This window comes from Ambystoma mexicanum, chromosome 1p, assembly GCF_040938575.1.
Source record: "Ambystoma mexicanum isolate Mex_15411 chromosome 1p, UKY_AmexF1_1, whole genome shotgun sequence".
Classification (NCBI taxonomy): Eukaryota; Metazoa; Chordata; class Amphibia; order Caudata; family Ambystomatidae; genus Ambystoma; species Ambystoma mexicanum.
The window spans coordinates 76,254,297-76,282,261 of record NC_090921.1 but is presented as its reverse complement, the minus strand read 5'-3'; the positions used below and the strand labels follow the sequence as shown (position 1 = coordinate 76,282,261).

The 27,965-nt window shown below is 51.5% G+C and overlaps 2 pseudogenes; both read left to right on the top strand.

The window, feature by feature from the left end:
• The first annotated feature begins 21,367 nt into the window (after window positions 1-21,367).
• Window positions 21,368-21,518, top strand: LOC138457434 (5.8S ribosomal RNA; annotated as a pseudogene).
• A 472-nt stretch (window positions 21,519-21,990) lies between these two features.
• On the top strand, window positions 21,991-27,552 carry LOC138462428 (28S ribosomal RNA; annotated as a pseudogene).
• The last annotated feature ends 413 nt before the right edge of the window (window positions 27,553-27,965 follow it).

Sequence of the window (27,965 nt, the reverse complement as noted above, 5' to 3'; positions counted from 1 at the left end):
GATAAGCTGAGCAGCCTGCGCCGAAATTCCTGGCAGCGCCCAGCGTCTCCTGATATCCTGCACGCGACTAGCGGGAGTGTCCCTCTCACTCTCAGAGGATGACATGACCCAAATGGGTCCATGAGCAGTCGCTCTCCTTCGGGGAGGACTCTGGGAACGTCCGCTACTAGTTCCATTAGTGTTGGAAACCACACTTGTGACTTCCACAAAGGTGCTACTAATACCAGTTCCGCTTTCTCCCTCCGACACTTCGCTAGCGCTCTGCCAACATCGCAAAGGGAGGGAAAGCGTAATGCGGGCCTCCTGCCCATTCTTGCAGGAAAGCATCCGTTCCTTGCGCTCCCGGGTCCAGCCTCCAGCTGAAATAGAGGCTCGTCTGTGTTTTGAGCCGAGAGGCGAAGAGGTCATATGTAACAGTCCCCATCTCCTGTCCAGCTTCTGAAACACTGCTGGATCCAGCTTCCAATCGCTGGAGTCCGTCAGGTAACGAGAGTTCCAGTCTGCTACCACATTCAGCGAGCCTGGTAGGTACTCTACAGTCACTGACGTTTCTGTCCTTAGGAAAAAGTGCCAGAAGTCCTTCGCTAGCTCTGCTAGCATCTTGGACCTTGTACCGCCTACGTGGTTTATGTACCTTACTGCTGCTGCTATGTTGTCCATCTTCAGCAGTACACAAGATTTCACCCTTCCTCTTGTGAAGGCTTTGATCGCGAATTATCCTGCCAGGAGCTCTAGACAGTTTATGTGGAGACGGAGCTCCTCTTCGCTCCACTTGCCTCCGGTCTGCATGGTCCCACATCTGGCTCCCCAGCCCTACCGGCTGGCATCTGATTCTATTATCAGATCTGACTTGTCTCCGAATATGGCTCGCCCATTCCAAGCTTCCATATTCTTTAACCACCACTCTAGTTCTGTAATGGAGTCCTGATCTAGAGGCACCTTTGGTGATACTTCAGACCCTGTTATAGATGTTTTATCTTCAACCTCTGTAAAGCCCAGTAGTGCAGGGGCCCTGGGAATATGGCCTGAATAGATGCTGCTAACAGCCCAACTATCCTCGCTAATGTCCTGAGGAATACATAACCTGATCTCCCTCTTTATATCTTTGAGCTTTCGAGCTGGCAGCTCCAGAGTGTCTTTCTTTGTGTCTAGTACGAACCCCAGAAAGTCTAATCTCTGTGCTGGAATGGTATCTGACTTCTCTGTGTTCACCAGAAATCCTAGTGAGACTAGAAGTTCGTGTACCCATCTCGTTTGGTATACTAACACCTCTCGATCTTCTGCCAGGAGTAAGAGGTCGTCCAGATAGATTATCAGTCTGACGCCCTTCTCTCTGATTGCCGCCGCTACTGGCTTCATCAGCTTCGTGAATGCCCAGGGTGCTGAAGCAAGCCCGAATGGCATTGTCTTGAATTGCCAGAATTGTCCTCGCCAGCGGAAAGCTAGGTATGGTCTGTACTCTCTGAGGACCGGAACTGTGAGGTAGGCGTCCTTCAGATCTAAACGCGTTAGCCAGTCTCCTTCTCTTAGAGAGTCCCTGAGCTGATGTATGCCCTCCATTTTGAAGTGGCGGAATACTATCCATCCGTTCAGCTCTTTGAGATTTATGACTGGACGCACCTTTTCCTTCCTGTGCACTATGAACATATTGCTCACAAATTTGGGGGCTCGCCTGTTTGCAGGCAAGCTGCATTATCTCGCTGTCTAAGCATGCTTGTTCCGCTTGCGCTAGCCTCTGACTCTGTGGTCTGCTCCGCTGAACTGGTCTCTCTATGAAATCTAGCTGCAGCCCTCTGACGGTCTGCAAAATCCAGGAATCGCTTGAAAGCTTGCGCCAATTCTCTAAAAACATGAGCGTCCTCCCACCTACAGGAGGATATTGAATCACTCTCACCTGGCGTAAATCCTTGACCTCGTCCTGATCCCCTGGATCTGCGGCCTCTCAGGAATCTCCCTCTGGACGGAAAGAATGTATCCTGGCTCTTGTTCTCCCAGTATTGCGCTCTGGGGTTCTGAGGTCTTCTGCCTCCTTGACTGCGACCGGCGGCACGACCTCTGGAGCGGCTGGTCCCTCCAAAAACCCTACTTGGGAATATTTTCCGAATCGATGCCTGAGCCTTTTCGAGGGAAGCGTATGTCCCGACAAACCGGCCCATCTCCTTCCCAAAGGTCTCTCCGAAAAGGAGGCCCTGGGCTCCTCCCGCGTTCTATGAGGAGAGGTCGCTAAGTTTCGAATCTATCTTGAGCAAAAGGCCCTTCCTCCTCTCCGAAGCGATGGGGTAATTGGCGTTCCCAAGAAGACATACTGCTCTCTGGGCCCATCCCGCGAGAGCTTCGGGTTCCACTTCTTCTCCTGTGTCCCTAGCTCTCTCTGCGAGGTCCATGATTTTCGCGAGAGGGCCTGTCAAATCTAAAACCTTTTCCTGGCAACATTTCCAGGACCTATCGATACCCTTACGGGGGTCTTTATTGGTTTTTGACACGAAGGTCAGCATCTTCGGATCGAGCTCTGGGGCTTCCGCTACTTTCCCCGGGAGATCTGGACGCGGGCATTCTGCTTGCAGTCGTTGTCTCACCTCCTTGTCCAAAGGTTTGCGTAGTCTAGCTGTCATATACTGTGCCACTCGGGGGGATGGCTGCCATTCGGTGGACCTCGGGTTCCGGATGCTCTCCGGGTCAAACATATCATCCTGAGGTTCCAGAAGGTGCTTTTCATTCCGTGCTCTCTTGCCCCCACTGGGTTTCGCCCAGTCTTCTTCTTCGACCTCTTCGTCTTCCTGCGAAGTCTGATCGTCAGCCTGCTCATCTTCCGAGCCGGGGTCATCTCCTGTATTTTCATCCCCTGGAGAGGGGGTCATGAGGTTCGGCACCGCCTGCCGTTGCAGATAAGCTTCCTTCAGCTTAGCAAACGCTTCAGGCACCTCTGGGGCCCTATTCGCTGCCCCGTCCAAAGCGCCCTGGGGGTCGTCCGAGGCTTTCCTCTTGAGGGCTGATTTACTCCCCTTGAGTTCCCCTTTTAAGGGGTTTATGGGCGTGCGCTTCCAGTCCTTGGTGCTGCTACTAGGCTGCGAAAACATAACCTCCAGTGTCTCCAGCCTCTCATGTAGGGGTCTGACGCCCTCTGCCACTGCATCAACCAGAGAGCTCCCCAACACTTGCTTAAAGCTGGCAGCGAGGTCCTGCAACTGCTCCTCCTTGCTCCACTCGAACTCTGACATTTTCTGAAGTGCTGTGTGCCTAATATACCTGAGACAGGGCTCTTAGCATGCCCACTGCTCCTGATTGATAAATCAGAGTCAGTAAAAGTCCTTTTCACTTCTTAACTCTGTTCTCTTTTATTATTTTTTTTTTCTTTTAGTGGCTGCACCTATGTCCTTAGCTCTGAGGCTCTAGTAAGCCTTTGTCTCTAAGGCGCCAATCTTCTGTTGAGTAACAGTATAGGGATCTGCAGTGTCTTAGCTCAGCAGCTCTCTCCACGTGGACCTGCAGTCTCCTAATATGCTCTCCTGGAACAATGGCGCTCACGATTGTAAGATCGCTGGTATCAGGGCCTTGATCAAGCCAATGTAAGCTATTCGCTCTTCCGAGCGCTCTGCTGCTGGTGTGTAAGGAAAACTCACGTTGCACAAATGCGGCGTCCTGATGCGTGCGTAACGCGCCTAACTCCTCCCACCCGCGGGTGGGGGCTAACGCTTCGGAGCGTAGAGCCTACACACGGTTCGCGGTATCTCCGCCCACCCGCGGGCGGGGGCTGCCTGCTCGCACGCTCTCCGGCCGCGCTCTGAACCTCGCGGGCGCTGGCTCCGCCTCCCCAAGGGTCGGGGCCGGCTCGCGGATGCCAGCGCGGCCGACGCTGCATGTCTTCGCGAGGCTGACTAAACCCCTGGAGTGCCGGTCTTACGACACGGGGCCGTCAGCCTTGCGAACAAAATCTCTGCCTCACGAAAACTTCGCAGAATCTACTCCGACGCGTAGCTACGATAAAACACTCAATCTCACAAGAGCACGCGTCCGTGTTACTAGACTACGCGCCTATAACACTCTGGATAAATTATGACAGAAATTATTATATTTCTATTTTAATTTGTTTTTAATTTTTTTTTATATGCTACATAAACGAATCTTCTCTTTCACACACATACTGTGCTAGGCATAATCTTAATCTTCCACTCAAACCCAGTCATTCCAACCTTGACATGCGGAGAGGGAAGAAATGGTACTTATCTGCTTGAAGAGCAGTAAAAGAAGAGGAGGAGCCCAAGCACAGGAAGTGGGTTGTGACTGGTTGAAAGGGCATGGACTACAGAGACTCATGGATATTTTAGTTTTGAAAAGAGAAAAGTTCTGTTCTACACTTTTCATGGTTTTATATATGTTTTGTTGAACTGCTGAAGAGTAGAAATAAATGAAGATGAAGCATTATGCTAGCCTCCAGTCTTGTCATAGAATTTCTGCACACTCCCAAATTGTTGAAAAACATCTGTTAAAAACTGAGCTGTGACAACTGGGAAGGAGAGACCAGCGGGGAGACCGTATACCCACAAACAGTTTGTAGCCGGCTGGGGATAGGCAAAGTCTACCTGGAGTTTGCGGTGCAAAAGAAATGTTCCATCCATGTGACGTATCGCTCTACTGACACTACAAAGACTATTATACTGCAGAAAGGCTTGTTTCCCATATTTTCCGAAGCTTTCTTTGATTTGAATTTGCTCGATCTCCCCAAAAGGCTTAAAGCGGCACGGAGCTCAGCACTAGAGATTGTGTCCTCTATGTTGTTAATCCAAAGCATCAGTGATGATTTCTGAGATGGTGTCACATCGCCCACACCCACCCTTCTATGGTCTCTCAGAGGTGGGCACTGTGCCGGTACCCTCTTGTCCATATGACAATGTTCTGAGTATAGCTGATAGGAGCAGGGCGACCTACCTCTGCTGTACCTTTCTCTAGTGGGAGGAGACTGGGTCCTGAGCAAGTTAGAATGGGGAGACTGGCACCTGCTATACCTGGTCCTAGTACTTCCTTGACACATAAGAACTGCTCCTGCTCCGTCCGGTTCTTATACGTGTGGATGCTAACAAAAGTGATCGACTTCTGTTCTCAGACAAGGAAGAACAGGGAGACCTGCTGCTGCTGCGTCTGGTTCTCATACGTGCGGATGCCGACAAAGGTCGACTTCTGTTGCCTCTACTTAAAGTATGGGGAGAGTGGGAATACTGCAATTTACTATTGCCGCATTTCGTTTCAATATAGGATGGTATACGCCTGGGTTGAATGGCTAGTGACCGCTCACGCCTCACAGGGGATGGGATGGCTACTGGCGGCCCATTCCCCAAAGTAGCCGGTTGCTGCAGACTGTCTTTCTGCTGGGACGCCGACGTGGTTGCAACAGGAGAACAACCGATCACTTTGAGGATGTCCCCATTCGACAGTACACTTCTGGATGGTGAAGGGCTAGTCTATGCATACAAGTCAACTTCCCCAAATTAAGTTTTGAATGGGTTCATTGAAGCAAGAGCCTTCTGCGGTCCCCTTCGATCTTTGTAGAATACCAGGGCAAAATGTCGGCGACCGAAACTGATTATCTGAACTAAGGTTATAACCCCAAATATACCAAACTCGGATCTGATTCTGAACTCAAGGTCTAAGGCACGTCTATTTATATCTGTAACCATAATACTAAATGGGTCACTCCAAGGTGTAATAGAAATATTTTCAAAGGGGGTCTTACAATTTGCAGTCAGGGCTCTCTCTTGCTCATACTTGTTTTTGTAGAAAACCAGGGCATAACGAGATGATGATCTAGCACTGCCATGGACAATAACAGAGAATACATTTCCATAAGCCTTGAAGCGCGTTTTGAGAAACTTTCTTACGTATCCATTTTTTAAGTTGTATGCCAAATTTAATACCTTCACGCCATACAAACTACTAGGAGGTTCACATGATGGCAGTGTTGTGGGCTGTACATCGACTCCAGGAGAAGTCGATGAGGCTCCCACGACATCCCCATTACTTTGGTGAACAGGAACCAAAGGAGACAGTGGACTGTTGCTCACATCAATTATCTTCCTGCACGTGTAGCTCCTGCTCGATGGCCCATGGGGAGATGGGCTTCTGCTAAATGCCCTCTGGGGAGATGTGCTCGTAGTGCTAGATGGCTCCTGGGGAGAAGGGATCCTGCTGATGGCTGCCTGGAGAGAGGAGATATCGTAATTAGGCATGTCGCCCGAGGTTGGTGGAGGTTTATTCCATGGATACACTGTAACCTTCCCGAATGAGGTTTTGAATGGTTTGGGTGAAGCAACAGCATTCTGCTGTCCATTTCGATATTTGTAGAACACCAGGGCAAGCCGCTGCTGTGTGGAACCGCAGATGTGAACAAAGGTTATATCCCCAAATATATCAAACTCAGCTGTGATTCTGCGTTGAAGGTCTAAATCATTGCCATCAATGTTTGTGATCATAATCCCGAAAATAGATGGTGGAGGGCCACTCCAAGGTGTAACACTAAACTTAATACCATGGGGGCCGGTTGTATCTGCTGTCAGGGCGTTCTCTTGCTCGTGCTTTTGTGTGTAGAAAACCAGGACATAACAAGATCTGTCACTGCCACAGACGGTAACAGAGAACTGTTATAACTAGGTTTGTGATAATGAAAACAACAGATACAGAAGGAATGTCTAAGGTTCACTTAAAGGATACAGACTGGTAGTTGCAAAGGATACACTCGATGTCTTCTCCCATCTACTGTTGTCAGCGGTAGAACGTAGTGTCTCAAGAGAAACCTTCTAACTAATGTCACTCTCTGACTAGTAAAACCCACAGTCAAAGAGAGCTATTAGTGAGAAGGGCAGGAGTGGACCAAGATTCACCAGGCTGTCAATAGAGAGTGGACTAATTAGAAGGCTATTGTTACAAAAGGACAGTAAGAACCTATGTTAAATACACTAACCTGGATGTACAGCCACAGGTAAGTCCCAACAATGTCCGATGAATCCAAGGAGAAAACAATGACAAGGAAAGGGTAGTGAGGAATCTAACCCGGGCGGAACGAGAGCCGCACTAGAGTCGGGTTGGTGCACACAGGTAAGCGTCCAAAGTTCTGTGCACTTTGTAGTAGGAGGAAAAGAAAATATTGATCCAGGAAGACAAACCCTTTACAATAGTTGAAGGTCCAGTTGAGTCCTGATCAGGAGTGAGTACAGACACTGTCAGACTAAACTCTCCTGCAAGTAGGATGGGATTTAGCAGAGGAAGTATATCCAGAATGGAAATAAATGTCTACGGAAATTGACAAAGAGTAATGAGGTTAATAGTATTGCCGAATTGGATGTATATGGAGTGGAACTCTGCCGGGTGTTGATTGCAGTCCGTGGAAATTGCTATGTCACATAGGAACGTGGTGGGGCTCCGTCTTGGAACGAAGCAACAGGTTGAAGAGCGTCGCGTAGGAACGCGACGGGCTCCGTATTGGAACTAGATAGTCAGTAGAAGGCTGCGTAAGAACGCGGAAGAAAGGAGTAGCTCTGAGACGAGCTGGAAGGTTGCCTGAAACTGCATAGGAACGCGGGGAAAGGCAACAGCTTCTTACGATGGAAAGAAGAGCGTCTGCAAAGAACAGCAGTAGCAAGCTCCGGAACGCAGATACCAAAAACGATCAGAAGCGCAGCTGTAAGGTATCAGCCTTGTTAAATAATGTAAGCTGACGTGCACCTGACCAACGCGATGACGCGTATGTTGGTCATGTGACGCGAGCTCTCTCAGTAGCGTCTCCCGGCCAATTTCCATTGAGTATAGAACGGCCTGGACGTTCTGAAGGCTGAGGATGCCGGGAAATAGGAGCGTTTGGGGTAAGTAACAGACCCTGGGGTGGCAGGCATGACAGTACCATCCCCCAAAGGGCGCCCCACTCCTCTCATCGCATGGAAGCGACGGAGCAACACAGGGGCGTGAATATTCAAGAAGGGTTCCCATGATCGGTCTTCCAGACCATACCCCTTCCAATCAATGAGATAGTGGGGAACCCCGGCTCGCATTCTCATACCTAGGATAGCACGGACCTCATATTCGTCTGTGCCCTTAACTGAAACCGCCAAAGGTCGGACAGGCAACCAGGTTCTTGACATACATGGTTTGACCAAAGAAACATGGAACACCGGGTGTACCCTCCAACGTGCGGGCAGGTCCAGCCGTACAGCAACAGTATTGATCACTTGTGTTATTTTGTATGGTCCGATGAATCGAGGCAGAAGTTTCCTCTTACCCGGGATCTTTAGGTGTTTAGTAGACAACCAGACTGACATGCCAGTTTTGTAGCGCGGAGCAGCCGCCCGACGCTGATCTGCATAGTATTTGGCACTAGTTTGGGCCTTTATTAGGTGTTTTTTTATTTTGGTATGAAGGGCGGTCAAAGCTTTTAACTTGTCAGTTGCCTCAGGTACTGTGTCAGTCAATTCCAAATCTACAGGGATGGATCGTGGGTGCTGTCCATAAAGAGCATAGAACAGTGACATACCCGTTGAGGAATGCTGTGAGTTATTATACGCGAACTCAGCTGCCGGCAACAGCGAAAACCAAGAGGACTGGTACTGAAGACACAGACAACGTAGGTATAGTTCCATAGTTCCGTTAACCCGTTCTGTCTACCCATCTGTTTGAGGATGATAAGAACTGTACATGCGATCCTCCATAAGCAGAGCAGAAGTTAGTGCCTTCCAAAATCGGGATGCAAACTGTGAACCCCTGTTGGTGATAATGATAGAGGGCAGACCAAAGAACCTAAAGACGTGCTTTAGGAACAAATCGGCCAAAATCTTAGCAGTGGGAATGCCCTGACAGGTTATGAACAAGGCCATCTTAGTGAAGTAGTCGACTACAACCCAGATTGTGTCGTAACCATGGACGGAAGGTAATTCGTCTACGAAATCCATGGAAACCATGTACCAAGGTCTGTGGGGAACCGGTAATGGGCATAGTAATCCCATAGGTTTACTTGGTGTGTTTTTTCATTGTGCACATAGAGCACATGATGAGACATAATCCACAACATCACGGGACATTTTGGGCCACCAGCACCATCGTTGTAGCAGTTCCAAACATTTTCCTTTGGCCCGGATGAGCTGCTACCAGGGAATCGTGACCCCAATGCAGTGTCTTGGTACGTGTCTCCTCTGTCGGTAGGTACAGGAGGCCGTTCATAAACGGGAGACCATCTCTGATATCAAGATACAGTTCATGTACCTCATGAGGGTTACATGATACCCAATCTAGGATCTCCTTCTTCAATGAGGGCTGAACTGAACAACCACAGACAACGTTTTCTGCCAGTAGGGGTGGTTTGGTGTTGTTTAAGCTATCCACCCCGGAGTACATACGGGAGAGGGCGTCTGCTTTGGTATGATCCTTAGCGGGTCTGTAGGAGATGCGGAAATCGAATTGGGCAAAAAACGAATGCCAACGGGCCTGGCGAGCCGTAAGGCACTTCATGGTTTTGATGGCATGTAAGTTACGATGATCGGAATACACAACCACCGGGTGTTTTGCTCCAAGAAGATGGTGTCGCCATGTGAGCAATGCGTCTTTGATAGCCAACAACTCTTTCTCGGTCACCGTATAGTTTCTTTCGTATGGTTTTAGCTTGCATGAGAAAAACGCCACTGGATGTTCAACCCCGGTGTCCTTGCACACCTAGGAAAGGATTGCACCAATGGCCTGATTAGACACATCCGCTTCTACAATGTATGGTAGTTCAGGATCCGGGTGTTGCAAGACCGGAGTCATGGTAAACACCTCTTTAAGTAGATCGAACGCATCCTGGGCCTCCGATGTCCAGCGAAATGGATTTTTGGGACTGGTTAGTGTAGTGAGCATTGCCACCACTCTTGAGAAGGAATGGATGAAGCGTCTATAAAAGTTTGCAAATCCCAGAAAAGATTGCAGGGACTTGATAGAGACGGGGACAGGCCAGTCCAGGATAGTTTTTACCTTGGATTGACTCATTCTAACTCCATGGCTGGTGATGTCATATCCCAAAAACTCTACATCCTAAGAGTGAAAGACGCATTTTTCTGGCTTGACAAAGAGATGGTTTTCTCTTAACCTTTGAAGTACTTTGGATACATGCTGTATGTGTTCCTTTAAGGATGCCGAGTATATCAATATGTCATCCAGGTATATGACCACAAATTGATCCATGTAATCACTAAAGATATTGTTCATAAAGTACTGAAAGGTTGCGGGGGCATTGCACAGACCAAAGGGCATGACGAGGTACTCATATACACCATACCGGGTCTTGAAGGCGGTCTTCCACTCGTCACCTGCCCTGATCCGTACAAGATTGTACGCACCCCTCAGGTTCAATTTAGAGAAAACAACTGAAGAGCCCAACTGATCCAACAGGACGTTAATCAAAGGTAGAGGGTACTGGTTCTTTACCGTTATTGCATTGAGAGCCCTGTAGTCAATGCAGGGTCTCAAGTCCCCTTCTTTTTTGGGGACGAAAAACAAAGGAGATGCAGCCGGGGACTGTGAAGGATGAATAAAGCCTGACTGGAGTGCCTTATTGATGTACTCCTTTAAGACTGCATCTTCCTGTTTGGTAAGAGAGTATACTCGACCGGTTGGTGTCTTGGCCCCGGGAATCAATTCGATAGGACAATCGTATTGACGATGTGGAGGCAATGTTTCAGCCTTGCCTTTGTCAAACACATCGGAGAACTGTTGGTATTACTGAGGTATTGGTGACTTAGGTGACGTCAGTGCACTTATTCTCGAACCCCACCAGAATCCAAAAAGCAGTTTTCATTGCAATGATCCGAAGGATACTGGATATGACCAGTGACCCAATCAATCACAGGGTTATGTAATTTAAGCCAAGATAGACCCAAAATCAATGGATATTGAGGTGCTGTAATTACGTCAAAAACCAATTTTTCAGTGTGACCGCCAGGTAAGGATACTGTGATAGGCCACGTTTCTTCCGTAACCAGACCAGAAGATAGTGCAGAACCATCGACTGTCTTGACTGACTCAGGTACTGCTTTAGTGGTCATAGGTATAGATGACTGTCTGGCAAAAGTGATATCCATGTAGCTATGAGTTGCACCAGAGTCTATCATAGCCTGGGTCTGAACGGTGGTGTTGTTAAAACACAAGGACACGTTACTGCAATGGAAGCATTTAAAGACAAAGCGGAGTCTGCTTTTATACTAGGCAAAGGGACCCCCACTATTACCGAGCTCTGGCGTTTCCCGACTTTTTTGCCGTTTTTTTAGAACACGAATCCAGTAAATGATCTGCAGAGCCACAGTACATGCATAGGTTACTCTTGCGACGGTTTTCCCGCTCAGCGGCGGATAAACGACCCCGAATAGCCCCTATTTGCATGGGTTCAGGTCCGTTAGAGGCAGTCTGAGTAACTCCAGGTAGGTTTGGAGTGGTCAGAAAGGGTTTCTTTTCGCCCTTTCTGGCGGATCTCCGAGCATCAATCTGGAGAACTAGATCGAGCATCTCCATGTATCCTGATGGCACGACAGGGACTGTTGACAAGGCGTCTTTCAATTCCTCGGACAGCCCTTTATAGAAGACTGCAGTCTTCTTATCTTCCGGCCACTGTGTTTCAGCTGTCAATTGATTGAAACGTGCAAGATAGGCCACTAGTGGTTGACTACCCTGTTGTAGATTCAACAGTTCTAAATCGGTTGCCTGAGTGGCATACCTCATGTCAAAGACCGTACTCATTGCTGAGAGCAATTCGTCGCAGTCATATAACAATGGGCTGTTGGTCTCCAGCAAAGGATTCGCCCAGGCTGCTGCCGTGCCCCCCAAATGCGACAATACAAAAGCTGCTTTGGTTGTCAAATCCGGAAATGAACTGGGTCTACACAGAAAGTGGAGACGACACTGATTAACAAAAGTGCTGTAGGTCTTGGGGTTTCCCGTAAAACTTTCGGGTGGAGTCAGAGGGAATTGTGTTGGCATTAGCACTTGAACGGATTCCCTTTGAGGTGCAGACAGACCTGAACAGGAAGCAATTGGTTCTGGAGTAACCCTTCCTTGTGAGGAGGCCCGTATGGCATCTTGCATTACATCCATACGATGGCGCATGGCATCCTGTGCTGTGATCATTTCCTGTCTCAAATCTGCCACCAATTGGGTGAGGACAGTCAGGGGATCGGAACCCTCCAAAATGGCTTCTGATTCTGTTATAACTAGGTTTGTGATAATGAACACAACAGATACAGAAGGAATATTTAAGGTTCACTTAAAGGATACAGACTGGTAGTTGCAAAGGATACACTTGATGTCTTCTCCCATCTACTGTTGTCAGAGGTAGAACGTAGTGTCTCAAGAGAAACCTTCTAACTAATGTCACTCTCTGACTAGTAAAACCCACAGTCAAAGAAAGCTATTAGTGAGAAGGGCAGGAGTGGACCAAGATTCACCAGGCTGTCAATAGAGAGTGGACTAATTAGAATGCTATTGTTACAAAAGGACAGTAAGAACCTATGTTAAATACACTAACCTGGATGTACAGCCACAGGTAAGTCCCAACAATGTCCGATGAATCCAAGGAAAGGGTAGTGAGGAATCAAACCTGGGCGGAACGAGGGCCGCACTAGAGTCGGGTTGGTGCGCACAGGTAAGCGTCCAAAGTTCTGTGCACTTTGTAGTAGGAGGAAAAGAAAATCTTGATCCAGGAAGACAAACCCTTTACAATAGTTGAAGGTCCAGTTGAGTCCTGATCAGGAGTGAGTACAGAGACTGTCAGACTAAACTCTCCTGCAAGTAGGATGGGATTTAGCAGAGGAAGTATATCCAGAATGGAAATAAATGTCTACGGAAATTGACAAAGAGTAATGAGATTAATAGTATTGCCGAATTGGATGTATATGGAGTGGAACTCTGCCGGGTGTTGATTGCAGTCCGTGGAAATTGCTATGTCATGTAGGAACGTGGCGGGTCTCCGTCTTGGAACGAAGCAACAGGTTGAAGAGCGTCGCGTAGGAACGCGACAGGCTCCGTATTGGAACTAGATAAAGTCAGTAGTAGGCTGCATAAGAACGCGGAAGAAAGGAGTAGCTCTGAGACGAGCTGGAAGGTTGCCTAAAACTGCGTAGGAACGCGGGGAAAGGCAACCGCTTCTTGCAATGAAAAGAAGAGCATCTGCGAAGAACAGCAGAAGCAAGCTCTGGAACGCAGATACCAAAAAAAAACGATCAGAAGCGCAGCTGTAAGGTATCAGCCTGTGTTAAATAATGTCAGCTGACGTGCACCTGACCATCGCGATGACGCGTACGTTGGTCATATGACGCGAGCTCTCTCAGTAGCGTCTCCCGGCCAATTTCCATTGAGTATAGAATGGCCTGGCTGTTCTGAAGGCTGAGGATGCCGGGAAATAAGAGCGTTTGGGGTAAGTAACGGACCCTGGGGTGGCAGGCATGACAACAACACATTTCCATAATGCATGAAGTGTTTGGTGAGAAATGATTTGATGTGCATATTTTTTAACCCTATTGCGAAATTAGAAACTTTCACTCCATACAGCCCATGAGGAGGTTCATGCAATGAAAGTGCCCCGGGGTCTAAAGAAGTTGCAGAGGCTCCCGTTACATTCTCAGTCACAGAAGGAGATAATGTGCCATCGCTGCTCTTTCTGGACATCTTCGGGGGTGATGGGACTCCTGCTGGTGGCCACCTAGGGAGAGGGGATTCTGCTCAAGTCATCTTGGGGAGACGGGCTCCTGCTGGTTGCCCCCCAGGGAGACGGGCTCCGGCTAGCTGCCCCCCGGGGAGACGGGCTCCTGCTGCTGGGTGCCCTCCGAGGAGACGGGCTCCTGGGGAGACGGGCTCCTGCAGGCCTCCCGGGGAGACAGGCTCCTGCAGGCCTCCCGGGGAGACGGGCTCCTGCTGCTGGTGGCCCCCTGGGGAGACAGGCTCCTGCTCAGGGCCCTATGGGGAGACGGGCTCCTGCTCAGGGCCCCCTGGGGAGATGGGCTCCTACTGGTGGCCCCCTGGAGAGACGGGCTCCTGCTGGTGTTCCCCTGGGGAGACGGGCTCCTGCTGGTGGCCCCCTGGGGAGACGGGCTCCTGCTGGTGGCCCCCTGGGGAGACGGGCTCCTGCTGGTGGCCTCCTGGGGAGACAGGCTCTTGCTGGTGGCCCCCTGGGGAGACAGGCTCCTGCTGGTGGCCCCCATGGGTGACAGGCTCCTTTTGGATCGCTGGTCTTGGGTGGCAGTCCCATTGTGGGTCTTGTTCTTGCTGGAAGTCACCAGGGGAGACCTCCCTCTGCCGGTGGGCCTGCTCCTGCTGGATCCCCCATTGGGTGACCGTCTCCTGCTGGATCCCCCATAGGGTACTCGGCTCATGCTGGAGGCCCCCAGGGGTACCCGACTCTTTGCGGATGTCACCCGGGTTGGCAGGCTCATGCCCAATGCCTGCTCTGGGTCTCCTGCCTTTGCTGCTCAGCCTCCCGGTGGTCGCCTCCCAGGCTGTTGCTCGGAAGCCACTGGATCCAGCCCGGGTGCCGGTGTAATGTCGGACAACGCTTTCCGTTAGAAAATGCTATGCTGCGCATGCTCAGTAATAGCTCCCATCCGAGAAACGGACCATAGCAACGGCCCACCCGCTCTTCTTCAGGTGACTCCTGACGTCATCCGGGTGATTTTCCGGCGCAATGAAGCGGTTCCGGAGCACTTTCAGTGAGCGGGAAGCGGGAACCGGGAAGGCTCTGGCTGGAGGAACAGCAGCCACCCGTTTGCTCTTGGGTGGCTGAGAATACCATTTGCATTTTCTTCGGGATACCGTGAACGTTTCCTCAAGACACCAGATTTAGACAGGGGAGCGGAAAATTACATTTACTTTAAAAATCATGTTAATCTATTCAACATGAAAGGTATGGAGGGCTAAGGAAAGGAACAGGGAGACAGTGTATGATGGTGTTTAACCGATCAACGGAGGCTAATAGAGTGATATCATGTTTTATGAGGGTGTGTTTAGGATGGGTGGTTTTAGAGGGGGTCGGCTGGGACTATCTGCATGTGAATTGGGATCGGCACGCAGTCATCTGTTCCAAGGGAGAAGGGGCATCTTGCTATGTGGAGGGAGGATGGGTCATTATGGTATTGGTCTCTAGAGGGAGGGGTCGGGCTACTTGGTGAGGTCTGAATGGTTGGATAGGGGCACGCTGGTGTGGTCAGGCGGGAGTGGGCACATTAGTGTGGGTCTGGAGGGAGGGATAGGGACATAGTGGTGTGTGTTTGGGTGGAAGGATAGGGACACAGTAGTGTGGGTCTGGAGAGAGGATTGGGGTACATTGGTGTGGGTCTGGGGGAGAGGGATGGGGCACATGGGTGTGGTTCTGGAGGGAGAGGTGGCACAGTGGGTCTGGAGGGTGGCATGGGTCACCTAGGTGTGGGTTAGGAGGGTGGGATGGGCCTCTTGGTGTGGCTCTGGAGCGAGGGGATGGGGGCACATTGCTTTGGGTTTGATGCGAGGATTGGGGTACATTGGTGTGGGTCTGGGGACAGGGATGGGGCACATTGGTGTGGGTCTGATGGGAGGGATGGTGCACATGGGTGTGTTTCTGGAGGGAGATATGGGGCACAGTGGGTCTGGAGGGTGGCATGGGTCATCTAGGTGTGGTTTGGGAGGGTGGGATGGGGAATCTTGGTGTGGCTCTGGAGGGAGGGGATGAGGGCACACTTGTGTGTCTGGGAGAGGGATTGGGGCACATTGGTGTGTGATTGGTGGAGGCACATTGTGGGACTGGGTGAGGGATGGTTCATCTAGGTGTGGGTCTGGAGGGCAGGATGGGGCATCTTGGTGGGGCCTGTAATGGATAGAGGCACATTGGTGTTGGTCTGGTGGCACATTGGTGTGGGTTTGATGTGGGGGCGGGGCTCATTGGTTTGGGTCTGCATGGAGGGATGGGGCATTGGTCTGGGGAGGGATGGCAGCATATATTGGTGTGGGTCTGGAAGGAGGGAATGGGGCACATTGGTATGGGTTTGATGGGAGGGACAGGGATATTGCTCTGTGTCTGGGGGAGGGATGGTTGCATCTTGGTGGGGTCTGCAATGGATGGGGGAACATTGGTGTTGATCTGCGGAGAGGGATGGGGCATCCTGGTTTGGGTTGGATGGGGACAACAGTGTGGGTCCGCAGCGAGAGGATGGGGCACATTGGTCTGGGTTAGATGGGTTGGAGCGGCACATTGTTCTGGTGGAGGGATGGGGCACATTGGGGTGGGTCCGGAGGGGGATGGTGGAATCTTGGTGTGGTCTGCATGGATGGGGGCACATTGGTGGTGGGATGGGGGTAATCCTGGTTTGGGTGGGATGGGGACAAAGGTGTGGGTCCGGAGGGAGGGGATGGGGCACATTGGTGTGGGTTTGATGGGAGGGACAGGCACATTGGTCTGGGGGAGGGACGGGGCACATTGGTGTGGGTCTGGAGAGGGATGAGGGCATATTGGTGTGGGTCTGGAGGGAGGGATGGTGGCATCTTGGTGGGGTCTGCATTGGATAGGGGCACATTGGTGTCGAACAGGTAGGTCTGGAGAGTGGGATGGGGCATCCTGGTGTGGGTGGGATGGGGACATCTGTCTGCATCTGGAGGGTGGGATGGGGCATCTAGGGTGTGGCTCTGGAGGCTCATTTGTTTCGGTTTGATGGGAGGGATGGGGCACATTGGTCTGGGAAGGGACAGGGCACATTGGTGTGGGTCTGCGGGGAGGGATGGGGCATCCTGGTTTGGGTTGGATGGGGACATTGCTGTGGGTCTGGAGGGAGGGGATGGGGCACATTGGTCAGGAGGAGGGATTGGGGCACATTGGTGTGGGTCTGGGGAGGGGCAGTGCACATTGGTGTGGATCTGCAGGGAGGGATGGGGCTTCCTGGTTTGGGTTGCATGGGGACATCGGTGTGGGTCTGGACTGAGGGCATGGGGGCACATTGCTATGGGTTTGATGGGAAGGACTGGCACATTGGTCTGGGGAGGGATGGGGCCATATTGGTGTGGATCTGGAGGGATGCTGCCATATTGGTGTGGGTCTGGAGGGATGGATGGTGGCACATTGGTGTCAGTCTGAAACAGGTATGGGGCATCTGTTGGTCTGAAGGGTGGCATGGGTCATCTAGGAGTGGGGTGGGGCATCCTGCTATGTGGATGGTGGGGTCTGCAATGGATGGGGGCACATTGGTGTCGGTCTGGGACAAGTATGGTGCATCTGTTCTGGAGGGTGGGATGGGGCATCCTGGTGTGGGTGTGATGTGGACATCTGTGTGCATTGGGAGGGTGGGATGGGGATGTTTTGGTGTGGCTCTGGGGGTAATGGATGGAGGCACATTGGTGTGTGTTTGATGGGAGGGATGGGGCACATTGGTGTGGGTTTGATGGGAGGGATAGGCACATTGGTGTGGGTTTGATGTGAGGTATGGGGCATGATACTCATCCCCATCACGGGTGATTATACATTGGACACTAAATGATGGAACGTCATTAAGGTTTCCAAGGATACAAAAACATTAGGAATCTATCTAGACTCCACACTATCGCTGACTAGACAAACCAATGCAGTTAGGTCAGCCTCGGCCTACATATGCAAACTTATCACGGCATGTAGACCATTTCTGACCACCCCCAACTGCATCATATTGGCCAGAACTCTTATCATGTCCAAGATAGACTACTGTAGTGCCCTCTATCTAGGGACCAGCCTGTCCAACCTTAACAAACTGCAAATTACCCAGAACAATGCCATTAGAGCGGCTTTAAATATCCAGAGAAACCACCATATCACCGACCACAGAAGTAATCTACATTGGCTTCCTGTCAAGCACAGAATTTCACTGAAAACCCTGGCTCTGACGCACAAGTGCCTGGCCAACAAGGCCCCTCCCTACCTATCCAACCGCCTCACACGCCACACTTCTACCCGACCCATGAGAGTGGCCCAAACCCACAGCCTATCCCTTCCCAGATTCAAACTACAAAAAGCAGGGGGTGTGAGCTTCCCTGTTCTGGCCACTAAGCTCTGGAACTCTCTCCCTATCGCCATTGAACTGAGCCCTCATTCCAATCTTTCAAGAACAAAACAAAATCATGGCTCTTTGCACAAAACAATTGATATACCCGCTGTGCTATCACTGATACAGCCTTGCTGTCCCTCATTCGTGCTCCCTATCTCTGAGCACGTGACTATATTGCCTGTTTGTCTTATTGTATATATCGCCTGTACCTAACTTATGCTGTCATGTTGCTAGCTGGCTCACACCAGTATGTATCTGTAAACTGGTTGAGCCTTGTTTCCGTCGCTACTGTATGTAACTGTAACTGTGTTCTTTAATATTATGCGCCCAGTTGGTCCAGGGCCCGGTGCGCTTTATAAATAAATAAAATACAAATGCATTGGTGTGGGACTGCAAGGAGGGATGGGGCATCCTGGTTTGGTTTGGATGGGGATAACAGTGTGGGTTCGGAGGGAGGGGATGGGGGCATATTAGTGTGGGTCAGGAGGGAGGAATGACATCTTGGGGGGGTCTGCAATGGATGGGGGCACATTGGTGTCCGTCTGGAACAGGTATGGGGCATCTGTTGGTCTGGAGGGTGCGATGGGGCATCCTGGTGTGGGTGGGATGGGGACATCTGTCTGCATCTGGAGGGTGGGATGGGGCATCTTGGTGTGGCTCTGGAGAGAGTGGATGGAGGCACATTGGTATCGGTTTGATGGGAGGGATGGGGCACATTGGTGTGTGTTTGATGTGGGGGACGGGCACATTGGTGTGGATCTGCAGGGATGGATGCAGGCACATTGGTGTGGGTTTGGGAGGGACAGGGACATTGGTCTGGGGAGAGATGGGGGCATATTAGTGTGGGTCTGGAGCGTGGGATGGGGCATCTTGCTGTGTGGATGGTGGAATCTTGGTGGGGTCTGCATGGACGGGGGCACATTGGTGTTGGTCTGGAACAGGTATGGGGCATCTGTTGTTCTGGAGGGTGGGATAGGGCATCCTGGTGTGGGTGGAATGGGGACATCTGTGCATCTGGAGAGTGGGATGAGGACATCTTGGTGTGGCTCTGGAGGGAGTGGATGTAGGAACATTGGAGTCGGTTTGATGGGAGTGATGGGGCACATTGTCTGCGGGGAGGGATGGGGCATCCTGGTTTGGGTTGGATGGGGACAAAAGCGTGCGTCCGGAGGGAGGGGATGGGGGCACATTGGTGTGTGTCTGGGGGAGGAATGGTTCATCCAGGTGTGGGTCTGGAGGGCAGGATGGGGGCAACTTGCTGTGCAGATAGAGTGATGGTGGCATCTTGGTGGGGTCTGCAATGGATGGGGGGACATTGGTCATGGTCTGCAGGGAGGGATGGGGCATCCTTGTTTGGGTTGGATGGGGACAGTTTGTGTGGGTGGGGGCATTTTTGTGTGGGTCTGGAGGGAGGTATGGCAGCATCTTGGTGTGGGTCTAGGAGGGATAGGGCACATTGGTCTGGAAGGAGGGATGGGGCAAATTTGTCTGGGTCTGAAGGGTTGGATAGGGCATCTTGGTGTGTGGAGTTGGATATCTTGGTTTGAGTTTGGAGGGCAGGATGGGGGCTTCTACCTGTATGGAGCAAGGATGGGGCATCATGTTATGGGTCCTGGGGGCGGGGGGATTGGTGGCATCTTGATGGGGTCTGGCATGGAGGGTTGGTTGAATCTTGGTGGGCTCTGGAATGGAGGGATGGGGCATTGTGGTGTGGGTCTAGAGGCATGGTGGCATCTTGGTGTGGGTCTGAGAGGGAGGTATGGGACATCTTGGTGTGGGTCTGAGAGGGAGGGATGAGGCATATTGGTGTGGGTCTGAGAGGGAGGGATAGGGACATTGGAGTGGGTCTAGAGGGAGGCATAGGACACCTTGGTGTAGGTCTGGAGGGAGGGATGGGGCACGTTGATGTGGGTCTGGAGGAAGAAATGGAGTATCTTGCTTTGTGGAGGGAGGATGGGGCATCGTGGTATGGGTCTTGAGGAAGGGATTGGGCATTTTGGTGGAGTCTGGATCAGAGGGGGGATTGTTGATCTGGAATGGAGGGACAGGGCATATGATGGGGGCATGTCAGGGAATGATGGAGCATGTGGGTCTGAGTCAGGGCTGGAGCACTCTGGTGGGAAGGAAGGGGGGCATCTGGGTGTGAATGGAGGGATGGGGTATGTATGTCCGGAGAGAAGGATGTTGGTGTATGGGAGGGTTGGGGTAATCGGGTGTGGGTATAGAGAGGGCAGCTGGTGCTATCTGTGTGTGAGTCTGAAGGTTGAGGTGAAGCATATGGGTGTGGCTCTGGAGAGAAGGGTGGAGCATCTTGGTGTAGGTATGGAGGGACGGATGTTGGTGTCTTTGTGTGGGTTTGGACGGGGGGATTGTGGCATATGGGTCTATAGGGAGGTGGCATTTGAATCTGGAATGTGTGTTTGGAAGGAGAAATGGGGCATTTGAGTGTGAATTGGGACATGTAGCGCTAGGGTATCTGCTTGTGAGGGGGGGCGTGAAGGATCACTAATACATGAAGGATCATTAATAGCGGAGCAGCCGGAGGGAGAGCTGCGGGCCCGACCTCGGTTGCATCCCAGACGTGCACAGCTACAGCCAAAGGCACCTCTCGCAGAGTGGTCCGCGGCGTGTGGGCAACCAGGTGCCGGGGGGCAGGGATTCCCTTCCAACGGAGGACGGTCCGCGACCTATCAGATAGACGGGGACGCCTGGCAGTGTTGGGTTAACCTGTTGGGGATGTCCACAGACTGGAGAGGAGCCCCACACAGCCCCTTCTCCTCCCCGAGCCGGCCGCTGGGATGGTCAGGGGCGCGCACTCCTTTCTTTGACCCGCCAGCGGGCGGGCATTGGTGGGTGCACCCCGGTCAGCAGGGAAGCCCCGAGTGGGGGCAGCATTGAGCCGAGGAAAACCTGACTGTTCTCGAGGGGCGCCTCCCCAGATAGACAGGGGCCAGGCGCAAGCCCTGAGCCATGGCGCAAGCCCTGAGCCATGGCGCAGCAGGCTTACTCGACGGGTGGGCGTCGAGGTTCCAGCTGCCCACTTCTGTGGGTGAGCGATGGCCAGGCCCGCTGGCGCAGCGGGTGACCTTCCCTCTTGCCCAGTTACCTGGAGCTCGGCCCCGTGGATGAGTTGGATGGGCCGGTGGCAGAGCGGCCTGCCTTCATCCCCCTGGGAAGTGCTTTGCTGCTGCGGGCTGAGCACCTGGACTTTTCTTTTTGTTTTAAAACCACATTGGTCTCGACCGAGTTAGACTGGGCACAGCCGCCCACCCCAGCCTCTCCTGCTCCGGCAGGGTCAGGCCGACGCCTGGAAAAAAAAAAAAAAAGCTGCCTGTGACTCTTGGCTGTGGATCACTCGGCTTGCACGTCGCTAAAGAACGCAGCTAGCTGCGAGAATTAGTGTGAATTGCAGGACACATTGATCAGCACTTAGAGCACACCTTGCGGCTCCGGGTTCCTCCCAGGGTTACGCCTTTTTGAGGGTCGCTTGTACATCAATCGCCCCAGGGTTCCCTCCCAGGGGCGTGGCTGGGGCTGTTGCACGGACCCCGTTCCCTTCGTCCCCCTAAGGTCAGACCCCGATAAGCACCGTCGCAGGATCCCTGGACCTTGGCGCGTAGGCTCATTGCTGGTGTATCCCGGCATCCCCAGTTTCCCTGCCTCATGCGGGTTTCGGGAGGGCCGGTGTGCCCTGGATGTAGTGGTGGCAGTAGGCCTTGAAAAAGCCTGGTGCACCTTCACCCTACCCCGGGGCACCTGGCAGTGCTGCATGTGGCTGTCTGTGGTGTCCCATGGCTGCAGGCACAGGATGGCCATGGAGCGTGGGCCTCGCGCCCATTTGGGCTTCGGCCGCAGATCAGGACATCGCACACTCGGAGGCGCCAGAGGCACAGGGCTGGGGCAACCCCCTGTACGGGCCTGAGGGCAGCTGCCCCGAGCTTTGTGCTCCCCCCGACTACGGCCTCAGATCAGACGTGGCGATCCGCTGAATTTCTACAGAAACTAACCAGTATTCCCTTAGTAACGGCCAGTGAAGAGAGAAGAGCCCAGCGCCGAATCCCGTTCAGCGGCAGTCGTGGGAAATGTGGCGTACAGAAGACCGACTTCCCAGTGTCGGTCAGGGGGGCTCAAGTCTTTCAGATAGAGTCTCACCCTGTGGACGGTGTTAGGCCGTTAGCGGCCTCTGGCATGTCGTTATCAGGGCTTCTTGGAGTCAGGTTGCTTGGAAATGCACCCCAAAGCGTGTGGTACACTCCATCTAAGGCTAAATACGGGCGCGAGACCGATGGCCAACAAGTACCGTAAGGGAAAGTTAAAAAAGAACGTTGAAGAGCGAGTTCAAGAGGGTGTGAAACCGTCGAGAGGTAATCTGGTGGTGTCCGTGCAGACCGCCCTCAGTAGTCAACACGGCAGATGCCCTCGCGGAACTGCAGCCCGGGCACATTTCCTCTGTGGAAGTGCACCGCGACCGACTGGGAAGGCCCCAGGGGGGCAGGTGGCGCTCCGCTCCGTCAGAGAGTGTTACAGCCCCCTGACAGCAGTTTTGTTGTGTCTGCGGGGCCGAGATTGACCACCGCCGCGCCCTTCTCTGGCAACCGTTCTGGCTCCTCTTCGGGGTCGCCGGAGCATCTCCCGATGCGACTGTGGTGGACTGCCCTCCGTGCGCCCCGACCACACCGTGCTGCCGGACCAAGGAGTCTAACACGTGCGTTAGTTGGAGGGCCGAACAAAACCCTGTGGTGCAATGAAGGCGAGGGCTGGCACGTGCTGATTGGGGTGGGATCCTGTAGCGGTGGGCGCACCACCAAACCATCTCGCCCGCTCTGTCAGGGAGGTGGAGCATGAGCGTGTGTGAGAGGACCGGAAAGATGGTGAATTAGGCCCGGGCAGTGCGAAGCAAGAGGAAGCTGTGGTGGAGGTCAGTAGCGGTCCTGATTTGCGAATCGGCCATCCGACTTGGGTATGGTGGCGAATGATTAACGAACCATCTAGTTGCTAGTTCCCTCCACTGCTTGGACACCTTAGACCCAAGGGGTCTGAATGAAGAATTTTCACTAAGATGTTTCATCTGAGTTAAATGGTTACTCCACTTAACTCCCCATGGACGCCACATGCTGATCTGAGGGATATTACAACTCTTATGAATACATTTCCGCTTTTGCAATCACCTTATCATTTTCAAATAGCTTTCCCTTCACGTTTTGAAGTTCTTTAAACATTAGAATACTCTCATGTACGTTAGGACAATACCTAGCGGGGCAGACACATTAGAAAAATTACTTACCGCCATTAAGTGCAGCGATATAGTCTTGTGGGTTTTTACTTGATTTAATCAATGCTCATGAATGACCAACAACGAGGTATTACAATGTTTCTTGTTATACCTGTACAGTTGGAGATGTTGAATTTATAAGATTAATTTCCATGGTAAGGGATGTGTTATTATCTTGAACTGATGTTGACCCTATAGGATATTAGGTAATATTCCCACTGTTAGACTAGCTCTACGTGATATTGCATATAAAGACAAAATACATGACATGAAAACATCATTAAAATGTAAAAGGGCACCCGCTTCACACCAATTGAGAGCACTAGTTTGGATTCAGTAGACCTCGCATCGACAGTTACACAGACACAGCGTACGCTGCTTACAGACAGGTACTCGTTCTATCCAGACACACCATCTGGAGGCATTCCGCTTGCGAACCCTACAACCTTAATTCTTCCCCCCCCCCTTTTTAACATTACAGACACAGCTTAAGATCCGCTGAATTACAGCGATAGACTCACCGGCACTACAGCGAGCTTCATTTCTACTTATGATTGAAGTTTTCCATTGTCAGCTCTGCAGCTACCTACACGCTCGGTGCTGATGCACTAGACGAGTGCAATTTAGCCTGCACCAGGTACACTACATGGATGTAGATTTAACTATTCTTTGACCATTTTACGCCTGATTGATACTAAATAGCATATACTTGCTTACCCCTTTCTCTAGAGTCCACTCGCAACAAAAAATGCATATGAATAGATAGATGTCTTCAAATAACGCTATCCACGGCATTCCCAGCCCTAAAGTTCTCGCTGCTCTGATGTGACCGCTTTACAGCCACACGAGTGAGTTCTACTTTATTGGCCCAGTCATGGCAATACCCTCTAATACAACATACTCACCAGTTGTTTCAAATGCACCAGGTGACACGGCTCCTTTCTCTTGTCGTTTACCCACAGATCGAGTTAGTATTGAGTTGGATACATTTTTTCTGTTTTTACCACAATCCCAAGGATTTGTCCACTTCTAGTCAAAAGGTAGACACCTCTGCCTACCTCTTGATATATGTGAGTGAAAATATACCATTTTGACCACGCTATTAGTAGCCTGATGAGTCACTGTCCCCGTATATTGCTTTATCACACAGATTTAATTAACAGCACTATAATTACCATTGTTCACTATATGGATTGCACTATTACAGTGCTTACTAGAGAACTCAGTTAACTATTGCTCGAGCAAATTGGTGCTTACCGGGTCCCCTTACAACAATCCTTAACAAGGCGCAATATGTAAAACAATTGAGTGTCCAACAATAGCATGTAACTGGACACCACTATTACTGTCTATTGAATGCATAATATGTCACAGAACAATCATCTAAGTACTCTGCACTTTTGGTACTTAATCATCACCACTAGGAGGTGTCCTTCATCATGTGTTTAATAATGTTTGTCGCATACAACTATGTAAAACATACTCATGGGATCTACCCTTTTTACCCCCCCGTACTTGTCCCTTTTCTATACCTGTCCTATATGTGTCCTAGTGCAATTAGGCTCAAGAAGAAGAGGAAATTGCCTCGAAACGCGTCAGCCAAGCACATTGAATTTACGGATGCTTCCCCCCCCTTTTCTCCCCCTTTCTTTTGCTTTTAATGCCGTTATACCTACAGTCAATTGTAGTAAGTATCATTATTGATTACAATTGAATGTGTTCTGGATGTGAAGTTGTACTTTGACCCATTGAATGTCTTTTTGACAATATTACATAGTGTGCAGGGGACGGGAGGGCTCCCAATCTGGATCCTCTTTCTCTTCCTACTCTTTGTAATACTGGTCTTGTGCCAAGACCATCTTTTCTCCCCCGCACTTTAAAATTCTAGAAACCTTAAAAACCAAAGATGGTAAATTGACCCTAAATGATTAGTGTGCACCGATAACCCCAAATCTTTCCTTCTCCCTCCGAAGTTTCCCTCAGGATAGCTGGCGCACGGAAACCCCAGTTTTATGTGGTAAAGCGAATGAATGAGATCATTTCGGCCTCAAGACCTCTAACCTATTCTCAAACTTTAAATGGGTAAGAAGCCCGGCTCGCTGGCGTGGAGCCGGGCATCAAATGCAAGTTGCCAGTGGGCCACTCTTGGTAAGCAGAACTGATGCTGTGGGATGAACCGAACGCTGGGTTAAGGCGCTCGATGCCGACACTCATCAGACCCCAGAAAAGGTGTTGGTTGATATAGGCAGCAGGACGGTAGCCATGGAAGTCCAAATCCGCTAACGAGTGTGTAACGACTCGCCTGCCGAATCAACTAGCCCTGAAGATGGATGGCGCTGGAGTGTCTGGTCCATACCCGGCCGGCGCTGAGAGCCGCGGGGGCTAAGCCTCAACGAGTAGGATGGCCGCTGCGGAGCGCGCGGAACCCTGGGGCGAGTGCCCGGGTGGAGCTGCTACAGGTGCAGATCTTGGTGGTAGTATTCAAACGAGAACTTTGAAGGCAAAGTGGAGAAGGGTTCCATGTGAACAGCACTTGAACATGGGTCAGTCGGTCCTAAGAAATGGTTGAGTGCCGTTCGGAAGGGACGGGCGGCGGCCTCCGTTGCCCTCAGCCGTTCGAAAGGGAGTTGGGTTCAGATCCCCTAAACCCGGAGTGGCAGAGATGGGCGCCCTCGCGGCATCCAGTGCGATAACACAAATGATCCCTGAGAAGCTAGCGGGATCCCTAGGGAGAGTTGTCGTTGTGAAGGGATGGGCACCCTGCAATGGGTTCGCACCGAAAGAGGGGACGAGCCATGGAAAGAGTTGCAGTTCCCGCGGCATCCGGTGAGTTCTCGCTGGTCCTTGAAAATCCAGGGGGCGGGGGGGGGGTGTAAATCTTGCGCCGGGCTGCACCCATATCCGTAGCAGTTCTCCAAGGTGAACAGCCTCTTGCATGTTGGAACAATGTAGGTAAGGGAAGTTGGCAAGTCGGATCTGTAACTTCGGGAAGGGCTGGGTTGGTCGGGCTGGGGTGCAAAGGGGGGCTGGCCGCGCGCTGCAGCTGGACAAAGCATCTCCTCCCTGGGGGCGGCACAGACTCTGGATGAGAGCCAGGCCCTGCTTGTGGATCGCCCCAGCTGTGGTGGTCACCTCTCTCCATTCCCCTCCCTGGGATCAGGCCTGGCGGTCTGCCTCAGCCGCCACCTAGCAGCTAACTTAGAACTGGTGCTGACCAAGGGAATCCGACTGTTAAATTAAAACAAAACGTGAGGCCCACAGTGGGACACAATTTCTGCCCAGTGCTCTGAAAGTCAAAGTAAAGAAATTCAATGAAGCGCAGGTAAACGGCGAGAGTAACTATGACTCTCTTAAGGTAGCCAAATGCCTCATCATCTAATTAGTGACGTGCATGAATGGATTAACAAGATTCCCACTGTCCCTAGCTTCCATCTAGTGAAACGACAACCAAGGGAACAGGCTTGGGAGAATCAGCGGGGACAGAATACCATGTTGAGATTTACTCTTGTCTGCACTTTGAAGAGACAGGAGAGGTGCAGGATAAGTGGGAGGCTCTCGGGCCGACAGCGAAATACCACTACTCTTATCGTTTTTTCACTTACCTGGTGAGGTGGGGGGGGGCTGTGGGACTCTCGCTTCTGGTTGCGGGGACCTGGCACCTGCTGGGTGTGCCCCGCTCCGGGGACAGTGGCAGGTAGGGAGTTTGACTGGGGCAGTACACCTGGCAAAGTATAACGCAGGTGTCCTAAGGCGAGCTCAGGGAGGACAGAAATCTCCCACGGAGAAGAGCAAAGCTTGCGTGATCTCAATTTTCAATATGAATACAGACCGTAAAAGCGGGGCATCAGGATCCTTCTGACTTTTTGGGTTTCAAGCAGGAGGTGCCAGAAAAGTTACCAAAGGAATAACTGGCTTGTGGCGGTCAAGTGTTCATAGCAACGTTGCTTTTTGATCCTTCGATGTCGGCTCTTCCTATCATTGTCAAGCAGAATTCACCAAGTGTTGGATTGTTCACCCATTAATAGGGAACATGAGCTGGGTTTAGACAGTCGTGAGACAGGTTAGTTTTACCCTACTGATGTATTGTTGCATTAGTAATCCTGCTCAGTAAGAGAGGAACTGCAGGTTCAGACAATTGGTGTATGTGCTTGGCTGAGGAGCCAATGGGGTGAAGCTACCATCTGTGGATTATGACTGAACGCCTCGAAGTCAGAATCTTCCCTAACTGTAACGGTACTGCAGCACTGTGGAGCCTCGTTTGGCCTAGGATGGCTTAGGATAGCCGGCCTCTGGGCCGGTACGTAGAGCGGCTCGCCTCGTGACTCAAGAGTGAATAGAAGGGGGCCACCTCTTTCACCCGTAGTGCACCGCTTGTTCGTGGAGACACATGGTGCTAAATCATTCGTAGATTACCTGATTCTGGGTCAGGGTTTCCTAAGTAGCAGAGCAGCTACCTCGCGCAATGCTTTTGTCAAAAAGTGCTGCAGTGGTGCCACAAGGGCTTCCTCCCGCAGTGCCGCAGGGTGCACAGGAAACTCCACCAACCCTGGGTGCACAACCATGGGGGTGTGAAGGCCGGGTGGTGGGCGCTCTCCTCCCTTCCCGGTCAGCCTCGCAGACCAGATGGCCATGGCCCAGCCGGTGGCAAGCAGAGTGGCTCG